Genomic DNA, 17,268 nt, shown 5'->3' with positions numbered 1-17,268 from the left:
CGTGGCGAGACTCCGAACATAGTGACCCTCAAGCAAGCGGAGAACTCGCTCAATGGAAATGCTACGTACAGTGGCGGGTTAGAGATCATGGTCGGTGGCTACGCCTGGAAGGCGCATCACATGCTGCGACCTCTCCCAGTTGTTATTGTTGTTGTTGTTGGAGATCTTGAACAGCGTTCGTCAGATTTTTCACCTGCTGCACGAGGGCAGCAAATCCAGGATCTACCGTCACCGACGGTCGTGAAGCACTCAGCTCTTTATGGATTGCCGGAGTGCGTTACGCCGCGATGAGTGTCGAACTAAATCAGCGGAGATATTTTGCGTCCTTGTCTTGATCATGGAGGTCCTTGAGAGAGCCCCCCCTTTCCCCTCTTCCTCACGTGCCAAAATGTTGTGGCCTTGCCCCGGTGCATAGTCGGTAGTTTGTTTGAAACTGACTAGGAGTTGCGCCTGTCAGTTGGTGGTGGGATTGCCAAAGAATGACATGTCAATACCAGAGAAGGTGCGCACAGTTAAGGTCAAGACGAAGGGCGATAATAGAGTTTAGAGTGAGATGGCTCCGACGAAGACCCTCCGACACTCAAGTCAGTAAAATAGCTCAAGAGGAAAGAGTGATAGAGTCTTTGGGTTTTTGAGATAGTATGTCTATCATACCTAGAGGGGTCCTCGTTTACCTCCATTTATAGAGGGAGCAAAAATGAATGATGAGAGGAGAGGCGATCATATCGATCATATCCTATCATACGGTGTCGCTCGATACCATGTGGGCATCTTTAAATACCGACAGCGAGCATGCCTTCTGTTCGATGCGCTCGTGTCGGTGGATGCTATCGGGTGTGAGGCATAATAAATGATCCTGCATGCATATTTAATGAGATCGTAGTATTCCATTACAGTGCATAGCTAGCTGATCAGAGTATAGTGTGTGAGTGATATGATTTGATATGGTCTGTCACTCAGAATTGTATGATGGTCATATTCGGTGCTCAGTTAGTCGGTAGAAATCCATATTATCAAAATCGAGAGGATAGGATTATCGAGATATTTTATCTTCATTTGGTAATTGGCTATTAAGTCGGTTACAAACTGAATGCCGTTGGAAGAAAATTTTGTATATTTGAATCGGATTGATTGCAGATTAATCGGTATAATTTTTTTAACAGATTCAGAGACGAGAAGGTAGGATAGTAGGCTAAGTGACGGGATCTATCCCAACACTTTGTACGTGGAGGTCGTCATGGCCCAGCATTTGATCGAAGAAGGATTGGAATTCAGTGAGAAGCCGCTAAAAGATAACTGCAAGGTCTGTAACAAGGAGCAGGAGGAGCGTCTCAAGGCATTCCTGGAGGCGGCGGAGAAAGAGGAAGCAGAAGCCGTGTCTGAGGATGATGGGGATATCATTAAAGAGAAGGAGGCGGTTGTGAAGGAGGTTGATGAGGACGCCGATGAGCGTGGCAAGAAATTGGATGATTACTTTGGGAAAGATGATGGATTGAACGACGATGATTTGTTTCTGAAGAACTATTTTCTCCAGAGGTCGTGGGCGATGAAGGATAAGGACGAAAAGCCGTCGTTTTATGACATTGATGTTTCAGAGGACGAGGATGAGCTGGACAAGCAGAGGCGGAATACAATTTCCGGCACGAGGAAGGGGAGGTAGACCGAGTTCTGGGTCACTCGAGGTTTATTGAAGGGTCGGTGAGGAAAAAGATGAGGAGCAGGAAGCTGGAGAGGAAGAGCAAGGAGGAGAGGATGGCGCAGGCTGAGTTTGAGAGGAAGGAGGAGCTGAAGCACTTGAAGAATATGAAGAAGAAGGAGATCCAGGAGAAGCTCGAGAAGATTCGGATGATTGCAGGGATTGGAGATGATGGGTTCTGCAAGCTGGATGAAGAGGATCTAGAGGAAGATTTCGACCCAGAGGAGTATGATAAGAAGATGAAAGAAATGTTTGATGTAGATTATTATGATGCCGAGGATGCTGATCCAGGGCTTGGAAGCAATGACGAGGGTGATTTGGAGAGGCCAGATTTTGTTAAGGAAGATGAATTGCTTGGGCTTCCGAAAGGTTGGGGTGTTGATGGATCTAATGAGGGGATCAAGGTAGTGAGAGAGAATGTGGAAGAAGATCCACAAAAGGAGGGGGGTAAGAGGAAGAGGAAGCGTAAAATCTCTCTTAAGGAGAAAGTTGAGCTTGATAAAGAGTTGGAGGAGTATCATAAGTTGGATTATGAAGATACAATTGGAGACCTGAAGACTCGGTTCAAGTACAAGTCTGCTTCAGCTAATAGATATGGCTTGACCCCTGAAGAGCTTTTAGTGGCTAATGACAAGGATTTGAACCAATATGTTTCCCTGAAGAGGTTAGCACCATATAGGGAGAAGGAGTGGAAGCTGACATATCACCAGAAGTTGAAGAAGGATTTGATCCTTCATGGGGGAAAAACAGATGCCCAGAAGACTGGTAAGAAGCAGAGGACAAAGGGAGGCCCAAGATCTACAGAGCCAGAGAAGGAAAAATAGAAAACAGAACCAGAGGAAGCAAATGGTGAACCTAATCAATTGTCTAGGCGCAGTAGAAGAAGGCACCGACAGGCTGAATTGAAGCTGTCCCGGTCGAGGCTCATGGCTTATGGAAAGATCCCCTTGAAACCTCAGAAGAAGCTCTAAATTTTTTGGAGAAAGTTGCATGGGTATTTAAAAGGTAGTTCATTTATAAAATTTTGTCTTCTTTTGTTATTGATTTTTAGGTAGGCAAATCCTGTACTCTTTTCCTCAAAAGATGGAGTGATCAGTCAGCTTTCCTTTCATTTCCAGGGTCTCTAATGTTGGAATCCTAATATTCTTCATAGTTATTGTGTTTGAATTGCTATTTATGAGGCACTTTTGAGCACTTTGTAGTGGAAAATTAATTTCTTATCCGGACTAGTGACAAATTTAGTGATATGTTGATGTATGATTTGTGTTTCTCTAATGCTTTACATGAAAACTGTGTATTTTGCTTCATTTCTGGGTGGAACTGATAGGAATATATTCAGAGAAAGTCATTCTATCTTCTCCTATCTTCTTCTATCTTCGTAAAGACTTTTTATCTTGTTTTTCATCGAGTCTTGATATTGATCAATGATATTTCGATACAGTTATTCCATATAAATGAGTTGAGGATTAACATGATACTGATTGTTTAACAGCCATGCCTAATTGCTGTAAGAAAGCATTGAGCAAATGAAGGTCATAGGTTTCTATTATTTCAGGCATTAGCTAGCATTTTATTGCTTTGCAAGGATGGTTTGTTGAGGATGTAAAAATCGAGGGAGTGCTTATCTCATGGTAGTGAAGGATGGATGAGACTATCTGCTGTAGCCAAGGGGGGCAAAAAATCTGCAACAACAAGCTATTGCTGAATAAATTTCTATTGAATCAATCAAGCAAGAAAAGTTATAGATGCATGTCATCTGGCTTGAACTTAAGCATTTATGTAGGGGGAAGCTCTTGATAAATTTCTTACTAATGCTTGTCTTGGTAGTGTCAATCTTGTTCCTAGCTGCATGTGCTGTCATGCCCAATCAAGGGATCATAGATATTTGCAAAAGCTCTGCAGATATATGGGCATTGTTCCACCAAAATGGTGATTTACCTTGGCTAGTCCAAAATAAGGAAGAATTTAGACAATTTCCTCATCAAGATGACTTAAGATGATTATAGGGATGGCTTAAAGACAATGTTGCGATTTTTTGTACATGTGGAGTGCAAAAGTTTCATGCATATTTGAATAGAATAGATAGAACAACTAGAAGATACTTCATTTTATATGTAGGTGGGTTGAAGAATGCCCTTGTTCTTAGACAATGATGACGAGAGATATCAAGTGGAACACCTCATGGTCGTCTTGGGCGATATTTAAACAAACTAGTAATTGAAGCTATGTAATGTATTATAAGCTTTAAGGAAAGTTATGTTCACATTTTAATGAATATAATGTCTGCTTGTGAATGCATGATGCATTTTCTTAGATATAAGATCATTTGGTTAAATGTTATGGAGTTGAGACAGGATGGCATTAGTGCACTCAAGGTTGGTAAGTTAGTACTCGTACAATTTGATACAGTTTCTGCTTGCACGTAATACTTAAATCAAACGGTTACCTCCAGCCTTTTGTCATTCTATAATTTTTCATTTAGAAGTTTTTCAGTTGTACCTGTACTTGGGAAATTAGGTGACTATCATTATTAATTCTAGAAAACCTTTTTATCTGTCTCTCATTTCAGATATTTGTTTACGTCGTAGGAATAAATAGTTAAGTTGAAGCTTTAGACTCAAGGTAGTTCATAAATGTGTTTTTGATGTTCATCCATATTGAGATATTTGTTTATACCATGCGAGTAAATAGTTAAGTTGAAGCTTTAGACTCAAAGTAGTTTATAAATGTGTTTTTGATGTTCATCCACATTGAGATGAGATGTTGGACATTCACTGTTATCAACTTTGACATGAGTGGACGTGCTTCATGCTTGAAAGGCATTAAATATTTTCAAAGAAGCATCTAAGGCTTTGAAACTTGATGATTCCATTGGAAATATTACATATGTATTCTTATGGAAAAGAATGTTATTAATGAAACGTCATATTTTTAAATCAACTAATTTGAAACAGAATGTAGAAATAGGATTTTCTCTGTGCACCATTGCAAGATTTATTTCCCCTAAATTTAAACCATTTGATTTTACATGCATTTAGTCAAGGTTTGTTCAAAAGTAACTTTCAAGTTTTGTTCAAAAGTAAAATTATTAAAAGTGTTTCCGAAGTGACCAAAGTTGATTCTAAACAATAAATCATCTGAAACTGACTTAACTGACCACTTGTCTGACAAATTGGTTCTTGACCAATATTAGCTGTGACATGTAGCATCTTTGGTAGCTGAAACTTTAATTGATACTCATTGACATCAGCAAGTAAAATGGTGTAGAATATGTTCAAAGATAAAGGCAAAGGTTGTGAATATTGCAGCGTACTCTGAGCTTCTAGTTGCTTGCTGTCTTCATAGGTATGTCACAATTATTTGCCTATTTGTATTTTAAGACTCTGGATGGAGTGAACCTTTAAGCTTTTCTCCTAGAATATGCCAATGGTGGTTTGATAAAGGGAGGTTTTTAGCAACATTGGATGCCATTGAAGATGGTCCAGATTTCATAAATGTAATTATAGCGACCTTTAAGCCTGCTATTTTGGAGAATGGTTTCATTCTGCATGAATAATTAAATTGCAATTTTTGAGTGTGTTGGTATATCAAAGGTGTTATGCCATCTAAATTTTGTGTCATAACCTTTAATTGTAGGAGCCTTATATTGTGTACTGACCTGACACCTCTTTGATAATTGATGAGATTTCTATTCTTTGACCAACTAGTCCTGGCTACCATGACTTTAATTTGCTTTATCTAAATTATAGTACTGTTCTTCTAAAAGGACTGTAAGTTGAACTTTTAATATGGTACATAGTGTTGTATTTTACTCAAATTTTATGTAAACAATCTTGAGCCCCATTTTATTTCCCCAATAAAAAGCTTTAAATTTGTAACAGATGAAGTGGTTCCTACGTTTATTCCTTTCTTCCAAACTGATTTTTTTTTCTACTAGCCATTTGTTTATCTGCTTTGTGCGGATGATCATCAATTTTGGCAATTTTTGCTATGTCAACACAACATGAACTTTGAATAATTAGCTTCAACATTTAGCTTGTTACAGACGACTCTGAATCTCATCAAGAAAAAAAAGAGATCACTCTCTAAACTATCCTTGAATGAAATTGGGGTTCAAGTGCAACTTATTCTGTAAATCTTTTTTTTTTTTCTTTTTTAAATAAATCATCCTCAAAAGGAAGTAATTGTTTATAATTTAAGCCTGTCAAAGTCTCAAGGACAACTCAGTGACTTCAAAGAAGTATGAGGCACCACCGAAAGAATGACAAACCATCATACTTTCATGCTCTAATATTAGACCTAACCAGTGGCTGTAGAGTTTGCTTAATTGTTTGCACCATCCAAAATTGCTGATGAGCTGAGGAAATTTACATATGGTTAAATGTGATTCTTTGTTCACAAAAATGAAGTATAATCTAAATGATGCTAGTTAGGCGTGATTTTATAACTTCTGGATAATGCTTAGGTGTATGTCTTCCTGATATCTGGAACCATTGATGCTTTTGCTTGTCATGGGCATCAGGCAATTAAGAAGACGGAGCTAGGAAAGAACATGTTTTCTTTCCTTTTTTTGTTTGCCCCTTATTTTTCTTTTTAACTTTGAGGGAGTGGTTCCCAAGATTTTCCACTTTTGGGGCCTATGCAAAGTAGCTCCCTAGCCTACAGTGTCATGCTGCTGCTGTAGTCATGACGATTTAGATGGAGCACTTGCCCAAAAATTACTTGTGATGTGGAACGTCCATGTTTTTCTATTCTTTTCTTATTGATGCCATTCTATCATTGTTTGTTTATTGAGAGAGCTTATGATATATTGTAAAATCTCAAAAGTGGTCCATATATTTAGAGTGTTTTTGCTTTTGGTCATTGCTGAAATCCTTATTGTTAATCACGGTACATCCATTTGTTGCAACTAAGGCTTTAAAGCTGCACTTATGCAGTCTGAGCTTCCCCTGGACATTCAGAAAATGGAAACCTGATGTTGCTGGCAGCTAGAACTAACTTAACATAAAGAGAACTATGCGAAGATTTTGTGAGAGGAATGAATGTTAGACTGCATAAGGGCCTTAGATATATTCTCTTACAGGTTAACTTTCATGTAGATTAACTGAGGCTGGCACTTCTCATTTGGAGTTCTTGGTTTTTGTTGGTGCAAAAATCTGCTTGCGCCGGAGAAGCTGGAGTCGGGAAAGCCGCGGTCGTCGCCGGGACCTGCAAAGAAAGTCTAAACCGGAGGTGGGGTTGCTCCGGCAAGACCCTCCGACGCTCAAGTCAGTTCTCTGCCTCAACAAGAATGGAGTGCTCGAACGGAGAATTTAGCAGAGTTTTGAGATAAGAAATGAGCTTAGAGAATAACGTATCTGGATCCCCCTTTTTATAGGCGGAGGAGGTAATGGATTGATGGCGACGTTTGTAACCGTCTGGTAGTGGGCCGTCCATAGTCAGGGGGGATTTATTGCGAAGGGTAGTGGAGCGGAATCGTGGCTATCACCGTAGCTCGCCACGTGGAATCAGTTGCGAGGAGTGGAGCAGCGTCCGTTGTCGTGACTTGCCAGCGGATGGGAGAATCGCCCGGTATCCGTCGCAGGAGGTGGAGCAGGATCGTGGCCGTTTTTGTGGCCTGCCAGGGGGTAGTGGAGCTGTGCGGAATCCGCCACAGGAAGTGGAGCAGAACTGCGATGGTTACTGCGGCCTGTCAGGGAGTGATGGAGCTGCGCGGAATCCACCACAGGAAGTGGAACAGGATCGTGGCCGTTATGGTGGCCTGCCAGGGGGTGCAGATCCATCGGCTGAAGTTCGGCAGCGGTCGGAGTCCGGCCCCCGTAGGAGTCCGGACTAAATTTGTCTGCAGCCGTTGGAGCCGAGGATGAAGCCCGGCTCCCGCAGGAGTCCGGGCGTGGTTTTCCTGCAGTCAAGGTTAAAAGCGAAGTCCGGCTCCCGTAGGAGTCCGGACGGGGCTTACCAGCAATTAACGCTGAGGACGGAGCCCGGCTCCCGTGGGAGCCCGGGCGGAGTCGGCGGAGTTCGGCTCCCGTAGGAGTCCGTCCGGCTCCCGTAGGAGTCTGGTCGCAGTCTGCCTTGCAGCCGTTGGAGTCGAGGACGGAGCCCGGCTCCCGTAGGAGTCCGGGCGAAGTTTTCCTGCAGTCAAGGTTAAAAGCGAAGTTCGGCTCCCGTAGGAGTCCGGACGGGGCTTACCAGCAATTAACGTTGAGGACGGAGCCCGGCTCCCGTGGGAGCCCGGGCGGAGCTGTCCTGTAGTCGATGTCGGCGGTGGAGCCCGGCTCCCGTAGGAGTCCGGGCGGAGTCTGCTTGCGGCTGAAGCTGTTGGAGTTCTTGGTGACGGAGCCCGACTCCCGTAGGAGTCCGGGTGAAGTTGTCGTGTAGTCGATGTCGGCGGCGGAGCCCGGCTCCCGTAGGAGTCCGGGCGGAGTCTGCTTGCGGCTGAAGCTGTTGGAGTTCTTGGTGACGGAGCCCGGCTCCCGTAGGAGTCCGGGTGAAGTTGTCGTGTAGTCGATTCCACTGAGGACTTCGGCTGTGGGTATTTTATACCCAACACCAGTCCCCCTACTTCCGAGTTTGAACTTCAAACGAAGGAAGTACAGAGGGAGAGATGGGCACAGCCGAAACCGTCCCTTCGAATCCTGCGCACTGCCACCTCCGGATATTTTGGCATTAAATGTGCGCGTGCCGGAGTCTTTTCGAATTGGAGCGGTACGAGGGGACGCTTCGAAATTCCTGCAGGTACTCTGGCCTAGGTACGGCGCAATTATGATCCTGCCAACCGTCAGCCGCTTTTAGCCGTCTACCAGGGGGAGTGGGACACGTGTCGGATGCGGACTGGCCTGGGGGATTCGCGATCATTATGGCGCCGGATCCCAGGGTCTATTTAAACCCGTCCTCCCTCCTTTAGGCGTCCTACTCCATTCCTGAGTTTTCGCTGGTGTCTGTCTTCTCTTCGAGAGCCCTGCTTTAGTGAGCGTCTTCTCGAGCCGTAGGCGCCTCCCGTTTTTCGTCCCCCAGGTCCCTCAGAGTAATATAGGTTAGTGCCAACCTTCCTCTCACCGCCTAGGGGCTTCTCCTCTCATCATTACTTTTGTGCGTCCCTCCGAGTTAGCCTTCGGCCTCTCGTTCCCCTTTCGGTCCGTCTTTTTAGGGTCCTTTAGATCCTCCCTTCGAAACTACTCAAAATGTCCTCTGGCTCTTCTGCTCCCGGCAGTTCCGAGAGTTCTTCTGCTTCAAACCCCCAGGTCCCTGTCTCTGTGGACGAACCCGCGTCCGGGGCTGGGCCTCGCCCGATTTTCGCACCGGGCGTTATTCCATGTTCCTCGACTTCGGAGGAACTCCTTCTGATAAGGGTTCAGTATGGGGTTCCTCCGGAGTACGACCTGGAGCTACCTGGCCCCTCTGACCGGGCCAGCACTCCTCCTCCCGGTCGCTTTTGTTTGTATCAGGAAGCGTTCCGTGCCGGACTCCGGCTTCCGCTTCCTGCCTTTGTCGCTGCCTTCTTCCACTTCTTGGATATCTCTCTCGCTTCCGTGGCCCCGAATTCCTTTAGGTTTTTGATAGGGTTTCTCTCCCTCTGCCACATAGTCGAGGTTCAGCCGTCTCTCTCCTTGTTTAGGCATTTTTATACCTTCAAACGCCATCCTTTGGCGAAGGACTGGTGGTACTTCTCCCCCCAGTTTGGTAAGAAGGGGTTGCTGAAGGGCGCCCCTTCTTCGATTCACAATTGGAAGGGAAAATACCTCTTCGTCCACTGCCCGACCTTGGAACTGGGCCTGCCCCCTTGGGGTTCTCTGAGAGATTCCGTCCGTCGGGCTCCCAGCCTGGGGGAGGACGACCTCCAGGCCGCCCAGAAGCTTCTAACTTATCCCGCTCCTTCCCTTCCTAATCTTCTGAGGGAGCAGCTTTTTTTCAACATCGGCCTGAGCCCTCAGGATCCAGCGAGTATTCGTCTTATCTTTTCTTTTCTTGCCTTCCTCTTCTTCTTCTCTTTACTTCTTTTTCCTTCCCACTCTCTTCTTTTTTTTTTTTTTTTTTTTTTTTAGCAATGGACGCCGAAGCAACGCGGATGCTCGCCAGGGGCATGAGAGCCCAGAAGAGAAAGGGCGCGGCGGCCTCCGGATCGGCGAAGAGGGCCAGGGCGGAGGAGACGAGCTTGGCTGCGCCCGTCCAGGCGGCCCCGACCATCGACATTCCTTCAGATGCCGAGCCAGTGGCTCCCCGGGCCTCCTCGAGGAGCCCGCCAACTGGGGCCCCCACTCCGGGGGTTCGCTCCGCGGAGGCGCCCGCCGCGGGGAGGAGGAGAAAATCGGTGGCTCGCAGGACGAGTAGCCACCGAGCTGCTGTAGACAAGTCCGTCTGCTCCGAGGAGGGATCGGAGAATCCCTTTAATGATAGGGACCTGATCAGGCGGTTGATCGACGGCTGCATCCTGTCCGACGTCGTGGGGAGGATCGACCACGTCGATCCTGAGCAGCGGGCTTGGGACTCTTTGGGGTCCTTCCTCGAGGTAAACAGATCTTTATTTACACGGTCACTCGGCCTCTGTCGTAATTCTTTATCCGGCCCTGCAGATTGGGCACCAGCTCTTCGCCTATATCGAGGCGGTGAGCCGCATGAGGAGGGACATCCTCCAGGCGGAGGAACGCTGCCAAGCCGAGGTTGCCCGCCTCCAAGCGAAGTCGGCTGAAGTAGCCACCCTCCAGGAGGCCCTGGAAAGAGAGAAGCAGGCCCGGGAGGAGGAGAGGCAGGTCTTGGAGGAGTCGGCGAGGAAGGCGGAGGCCGAGGTCGCCCATTTGGTCGAGCAAACTCCGATCCTGGTCTCGGAGGCCAGGGCCCTTGCGGTGGAGGAATTCAAGGCCTCCGCGGAGATGAGGGACCTGAATGTCCAGTTCGGCTAGGAGGCGTTCACCAAGGGGTTCGAGCTCTGCCAAGAGAAGGTGGCCAGCAAATTCTCCGAGCTCGACCTCGGCTTCCTCGAGGAGTCTGAAGACGAGGCCGGCCCCTCGTCTGCCGCCACCGCGGTCGCACCCCCCGCGTCGGGTTCTCTACCTCCCGCCCCTGAGGTCTGAGACCTCTGATCTTGTGCCCTTAAGGTGGAACTGTCAGCTGCGAAGAGGAAGATCGGCCAGCTGGAAGAAAATTCATCCCGGCTCTTGGCCCGGGTCGATGATGAACAGAAGTGGTCGCAGAAGGTCTCCGACCTTCAGAAGCAGCTTCAGGACGCCGAGATGAGCCATGACGTTCAGCGGGCCAGCTGGCGCCGGCAGGTGGAAGAGTATAAGGGGAGATTCCGGACGGCGGCCGACGAAGTCGTTCGTCTCCAGAGGCAGCTGGCTAACAGGGCGCAGCTTACTTCCGCCCAAGATTCTGAAGAGCTCCAAGCCCTGAGAGGCACTGTTGAAGGGATTTCTGTCTCCCTCGGAGAGAAGTCAGCCGAGCTGCAACAAGTGAAAATCCAACTGGCACTTGAGCGGCGGGCCGTCGCAGACGCGGAGGCGGAGTCCGAAGTTTTGAGGAAGAGGCGTCGAGAAGCGGAGGCTGAGAGCCAGCAACTTCGTCGGGCGCTCCAGGACGCACTGCGAAAGAGGGAAGAGCTAGAAGGAGAAATAGAGAATCTGAGGCAATCCTGGTTGAGGGACGGAATAGATAACTCTAGGTCGGAGGGAGCAGGGCCTCCTTAGAGCTCTTTTCGCCTTTCTGTCTTATCATGTAGTTACTTCCTTTTTATCGTTTTGCCCTCCTTTCCTTGGCCTTCCTGGCATTGTAGCGTGTATATCGGAAATGGAATAAAAAGAGCATTTTGCGTTACCTCGTCCGCGCTGCACTAATATCGCTGTCCACCGAACCTTTCTTGCCATCTGTCTTGCCCGATGTTGACATCGTTGGGAGGGGGCTTTTTCCTTTCATCTGATCTTGTTAGCCGGCCAGGTTTCGCCACCATTAGCCCTCGCTGCAGGAGTCGTGGATGGAGCCTGACTCTCGTAGGAGCCCGGCTGAAGCCTTCCTTGGGGGGCGGAACTCGGCTCCCGTAGGAGTCCGGGCGAAGTCTTCCTTGCGGGCGGAACCCGGCTCCCGTAGGAGTCCGGGTGAAGTCTTCCTTGCGGGCGAAATCCGGCTCCCGTAGGAGTCCGGGCGAAGTCTTCCTTGCGGGCGGAACCCGGCTCCCGTAGGAGTCCGGGCGAAGTCTTCCTTGCGGGCGGAACCCGACTCCCGTAGGAGTCCGGGCCTTCCATTTTGCTCGAGCCGGTGTGAGGTTCTCCCCTCGTTACCAGCCTGGTTCCTGGCTGTGGGGGCGCGTTAGGGCACTGTAAGGCCTCTCCCCCCATCCGGTCTAAAAGAACTGGGCCTTCGACTTTGCTCATGTCAGGACGAGGTTCTCCTCCTGTTCCTGACATGGCTGTGGGGGCACATTAGGGCATTGTAAGGCCTCTCCCCCCATCCGGTCTAAAAGAACCGGGCCTTTGACTTTGCTCATGTCAGGACGAGGTTCTCCTCCTGTTCCTGATATGGCTGTGGGGGCGCATTAGGGCGTTGTAAGACCTCTCCCCCTATCCAGTCTAAAAGAATCGGGCCTTTGACTTTGCTCATGTCAGGACGAGGTTCTCCTCCTGTTCCTGACATGGCTGTGGGGGCGCATTAGGGCGTTGTAAGGCCTCTCCCCCCATCCGGTCTAAAAGAACCGGGCCTTTGACTTTGCTCATGTCAGGACGAGGTTCTCCTCCTGTTCCTGACATGGCTTTATTTTTGGAGGGGTCATATCCAGTCGTAACAAATCCACGCCAGGTAGGAAGGGCGCGTTAGGTAGAAAGGAAAGTAGATTCAAGGTGAAATCGTAAGTGATACATTTACAGTTTTTCCGCTTCTGCTTGAGGCCCTCCGGTGATGGAGTCGATGGTCCCGATGGGAGGCCGGTCCCCGGGTTGCTCCTCCCTTCTCTGCGGTTCAGGCTGTGGGAGGGCTCTTGGCCGGTCTCCTCTACCCTCAGGCCTGCGGTGGATGAATCTGTCGAGTCGACCTCGCCGAATGAGCTCCTCGATCTCGTCCTGGAGCTGGATGCATTCTTCGGTGTCGTGGCCGTGGTCGTGGTGGTAGAGGCAGAACTTGTTGGGGTTGCGCTTCCCGGGATGTGTGCGCATCCTCTCCGACCTAGGGAGCTGCTCCCTGACCTCCATTAGTACCTGGGCCTTCGAGGCGTTGAGGGGGGCGTAGTTGCGAAATCTCCCTGGTGGGGAGCCCCGCCGAACCCCGCGGTCCGGGCTTCTCTGCCTGCGTGCCCGGGGTGGAGTACGGGCGCGCTTATGTCCAGGAGGGGATCGGAAACGTGGCCGAGCTTCCTTTGGCCTTTTCTCAACTGTGGGCTTACTCGAATCTCCCGCTTGACGCTCCCTCGCTGTCTCTTCGTCCTTCATTTTGAAGGCTTCTTCCGTCCGGGCGTACCCTTCAGCCCGAGCCAGTAAATCGGCAAAATTCCTGGGGTACTTCTTCTCCAGGGAGAACAAAAGATCATTCTTCTGAAGGCCACCTTTCAGGGCGGCCATGGCAACTGATTGGTCCAAGTTCCGGACCTCCAACGCCGCGATGTTAAAGCGGTTGACGTAGGCCCGTATGGACTCCCCTTCCCTCTGCTTGATGTTGATGAGGGACTCCGAACCCTTCCGGGGGCGCCGGCTGCTGACAAAATGGGCCACAAATTGGTGGCTCATTTGATCGAAGAAAAAGATGGTACCCGACTTCAAAGCCGAGTACCAGTTCCTCGCTGCTCCCTTCAAAGTAGACGGGAAAGCCCGACATAAGATGGCGTCAGGAGCGCCGTGAAGCAGCATCATCGTCCGGAAAGCCTCCAGATGATCAACCGGGTCCGAAGTCCCGTCGTAGCTTTCGAACTGGGGAAGCTTGAAGTTTGGCGGGATCGGTTCCTGCATGATCATTTGAGAGAAGGGAGGGTCAGTACAAATATCCTCACCATGAGCGGGGGGCGCGTGGTGGAGTTCTTCAATCCGCCGGTTCATCTCCTGGAGCTTCCGGTCCAGAAAATCCTCTCGACTTCGAGTCTCGAGGGTCCTCTGGCAGAGCGGGGGCAGGGATCTTCCAGGGGTGGAGTCGTGGTCCGATTGAGGGCTCTCTACCCTCGGATTTGTTTTTTCGGGAAGGACGGGGCGGCTGGCCCAGGTGGCCCGCCCCGCCGCCGGGTTCTGACATTCCGGAGATGCCCTTTCCGGGTGCGCCGACGCCTGCGGTTGCTGCTGCTGCTGCTGCATTGCTTGCACAGCTTCGATGAGGCCTCTGACCTGCTGTGCCAGCAAGTCAAATTGCTCCGCGCCGACCGCCGCCGCCGGAGGAGGAGGAGGCTGGGAAACAGGAGGGGAGGCCGGAGCCTGAGATCTGGCCGCGGAGGCCGTGGACCGTCGTGTGGACGCCTTGCGTGGAGGCATCGAGCGTGGATCTCACAGGGGAAAATTAGGAGTGGGTGTCGGAGAGATGATCGGAGGCGGCTCTGTTGAACACTCCTTTAAGAACAAGGGTACCGCGAAGGCTCAAGGCCCTTCCTCTAGCGCCAATCCTGTTGGTGCAAAAATCTGCTTGCGCCGGAGAAGCTGGAGTCGGGGAAGCCGCGGTCGCCGCCGGGACCTGCAAAGGAAGTCTAAACCGGAGGTGGGGTTGCCCCGGCAAGACCCTCCGACGCTCAAGTCAGTTCTCTGCCTCAACAAGAATGGAGTGCTCGAACGGAGAATTTAGCAAAGTTTTGAGATAAGAAATGAGCTTAGAGAATAACGTATCTGGATCCCCCTTTTTATAGGCGGAGGAGGTAACGGATTGATGGCGACGTTTATAACCGTCTGGTAGTGGGCCGCCCATAGTCAGGGGGGATTTATTGCGAAGGGTAGTGGAGCGGAATCGTGGCTATCACCGTAGCTCGCCACGTGGAATCAGTTGCGAGGAGTGGAGCAGCGTCCGTTGTCGTGACTTGCCAGCGGATGGGAGAATCGTCCGGTATCCATCGCAGGAGGTGGAGCAGGATCGTGGTCGTTATTGTGGCCTGCCAGGGGGTAGTGGAGCTATGCGGAATCCGCCACAGGAAGTGGAGCAGAGTTGCGATGGTTACTGCGGCCTGTCAGGGAGTGATGAAGCTGTGCGGAATCCGCCACAGGAAGTGGAGCAGGATCGTGGCCGTTATGGTGGCCTGCCAGGGGGTGCAGATCCATCGGCTGAAGTTCGGCAGCGGTCGGAGTCCGGCCCCCTTAGGAGTCCGGACTAAATTTGTCTGCAGCCGTTGGAGCCGAGGACGAAGCCCGGCTCCCGCAGGAGTCCGGGCGTGGTTTTCCTGCAGTCAAGGTTAAAAGTGAAGTCCGGCTCCCGTAGGAGTCCGGACGGGGCTTACCAGCAATTAACGCTGAGGACGGAGCCCGGCTCCCATGGGAGCCCAGGCGGAGTCGGCGGAGTTCGGCTCCCGTAGGAGTCCGTCCGGCTCCCGTAGGAGTCCGTCCGGCTCCCGTAGGAGTCTGGTCGCAATCTGCCTTGCAGCCGTTGGAGTCGAGGACGGAGCCCGGCTCCCGTAGGAGTCCGGGCGAAGTTTTCCTGCAGTCAAGGTTAAAAGCGAAGTTCGGCTCCCGTAGGAGTCCGGACGGGGCTTACCAGTAATTAACGTTGAGGACGGAGCCCGGCTCCCGTGGGAGCCCGGGCGGAGCTGTCCTGTAGTCGATGTCGGCGGCGGAGCCCGGCTCCCGTAGGAGTCCGGACGGAGTCTGCTTGCGGCTGAAGCTGTTGGAGTTCTTGGTGACGGAGCCCGGCTCCCGTAGGAGTCCGGGTGAAGTTGTCGTGTAGTCGATATCGGCGGCGGAGCCCGGCTCCCGTAGGAGTCCGGACGGAGTCTGCTTGCGGCTGAAGATGTTGGAGTTCTTGGTGACGGAGCCCGGCTCCCGTAGGAGTCCGGGTGAAGTTGTCGTATAGTCGATTCCACTGAGGACTTCGGCTGTGGGTATTTTATACCCAACAATTTTGAATCTAGTTGATTTATTCTGGAGCTTTTACCGTTCGAATCAATCCCAGTTATCATTTTATTTCATTCTTTATAATAGAAAAAAAGGCATCGAGATGCATGGTAATGACCGAATGATGCATGCATTTCACTGGAGTGTGTTTGTGTGCCTTCATAAATAGACTTTCACGAATGATGATCGTGTATCATTTACTTCATTTATGTGTTCCTTCGCTACATATATAAAAGATTATGTGCTGAATAGGTCTGCCTTGTGTAAAAGGCCTGCTCGCTAAAATAAGCTATTCAACATTGCGGAAGGCGGGCTTCGTATTGTGCCTGCTGATTGGGCAGTGAAGGAAGCTCTTTGGCTAATGGTCCAGTGACTTGGAGTCTCTCTTCCGGCTTTACTCCCATGCTCAACTACTGATTCCCTTTGAAATGGGTGTTCTAGAATTGAATATACGGAGAAATCAAGAACAATCCAGAACAAGCTCTGGTCAGGAATATCACGTATGCCCTGGAGGTGGCAATCACTGTATATACGGAGAAATCGGGTGAGCTAATAGGTGAGTAAGCTTCATCTACTTTAGATTTTATTAGTTTTAGGACTTTCTGGTCTGTGAATCTTCTCTCGCAATTGGGTATCTTTTTTCAACCTTCAATGAATTTTATCCACATATAACTTATCCCTGCCAATTTTTCTCATCAATGACGCTTATCTTCTTGGATTGCGCTAATCCCTTCCTGCCATGCTGGCATGGGAAACTGCGGTGGATTATGTTAGCATGACATTAGTGCATTAACTTAATTTCAAATTGCAGGCACCAGGACTTGTTCATGATGTTTGCATGCAGGGGAGGGGAGTTCAGAACCTGGCTGGGGAGGGGAGGTCACAACTTAGCTGGATAACCAACATAGGTTGGACCCGGGGCCGGCTGCCTATGATATCCTAGTAATACCTCGACAGCGCAACACCTGGCGAGGAAGAAAGTTCTTGAGCAAGCATGCTACATAAGAGGATGAGATGTGGAGCAATGTGCTTTTTTTTAGCTAGCATGGAGTTATCAAATGATTAAAAAAGAGAAACACTGTATGATACTCTAATTTGATTCTTATCCCTAGAATATTAACTGGCAACCACTCACCAAAGTAGTAGCTTTATAGTTAGTGTCACAGGTGGAGACCATTTTTTATATACCAAAAATATTTAAGGGGCAACAGCCTACAATCTGCAGCACCAACGGTAACGGAAGGAGACAGGAATTAGTATTGTATACCTCCAGGGTCCAGTCCACAGATAAGAGCCGTCCAAGGTATATAATCTCGTACAGCTCTTTAATTGTTCCCTACCCAATGAACACCTTAGAACTGTATTGTTCTCAGAAAATAATATTAGAGATGGCAGTCTCCAGCTCATCAACATCAAAGCAAGAACCTTCCAATCATTAATGACGTGTAGCTCATTTATGGGTCTACACCCTTGAGTAGTCCTTGTTCTAAAGGATTGTCCATGGGTAAAGATTTAGGAGTTGAGGAGGCTCCATCTGAAATCATGGTTTCATTAGCTGATCGTGAAGCAGTGGTCATGCCA

The 17,268-nt window shown here is 49.4% G+C and overlaps 1 pseudogene; it reads left to right on the top strand.

Annotated features, from left to right (window-relative positions):
- Positions 1-1,237: 1,237 nt before the first annotated feature.
- Positions 1,238-16,813, top strand: LOC140852213 (protein kri1-like; annotated as a pseudogene).
- The last annotated feature ends 455 nt before the right edge of the window (positions 16,814-17,268 follow it).

Source organism: Elaeis guineensis, chromosome 10 (assembly GCF_000442705.2).
Source record: "Elaeis guineensis isolate ETL-2024a chromosome 10, EG11, whole genome shotgun sequence".
In the NCBI taxonomy this organism is placed as follows: Eukaryota; Viridiplantae; Streptophyta; class Magnoliopsida; order Arecales; family Arecaceae; genus Elaeis; species Elaeis guineensis.
The sequence above is the reverse complement of the archived record's forward strand: the minus strand, read 5'-3'. Positions and strand labels throughout refer to the sequence as shown.